This window comes from Myotis davidii, unplaced genomic scaffold (assembly GCF_000327345.1).
Source record: "Myotis davidii unplaced genomic scaffold, ASM32734v1 scaffold1017, whole genome shotgun sequence".
In the NCBI taxonomy this organism is placed as follows: Eukaryota; Metazoa; Chordata; class Mammalia; order Chiroptera; family Vespertilionidae; genus Myotis; species Myotis davidii.
The window spans coordinates 480,191-480,394 of NW_006288361.1; positions in this window are offsets into that span (position 1 = coordinate 480,191).

Below are 204 nucleotides of genomic sequence, written 5' to 3' on the forward strand. Positions count from 1 at the left end.
TGCGCCGCTGCGTGAGAGGAAGAGGCTGAATGAGGAACTGCGCGGGGGAAGCGGGGCGCCGGGGGAGGAGGCGGCGGGATGGGAGCAGACGCTGGCGTCGCGCGAGCCCCGACCAGCGCGGCGCGGTAGAGAGGGCGGCGGCGGCGCGCGCGGAGCCCTGACGTGCCCCTTTCTTTCTTTCTCTATCCGGAAAGCCGGGAAGCA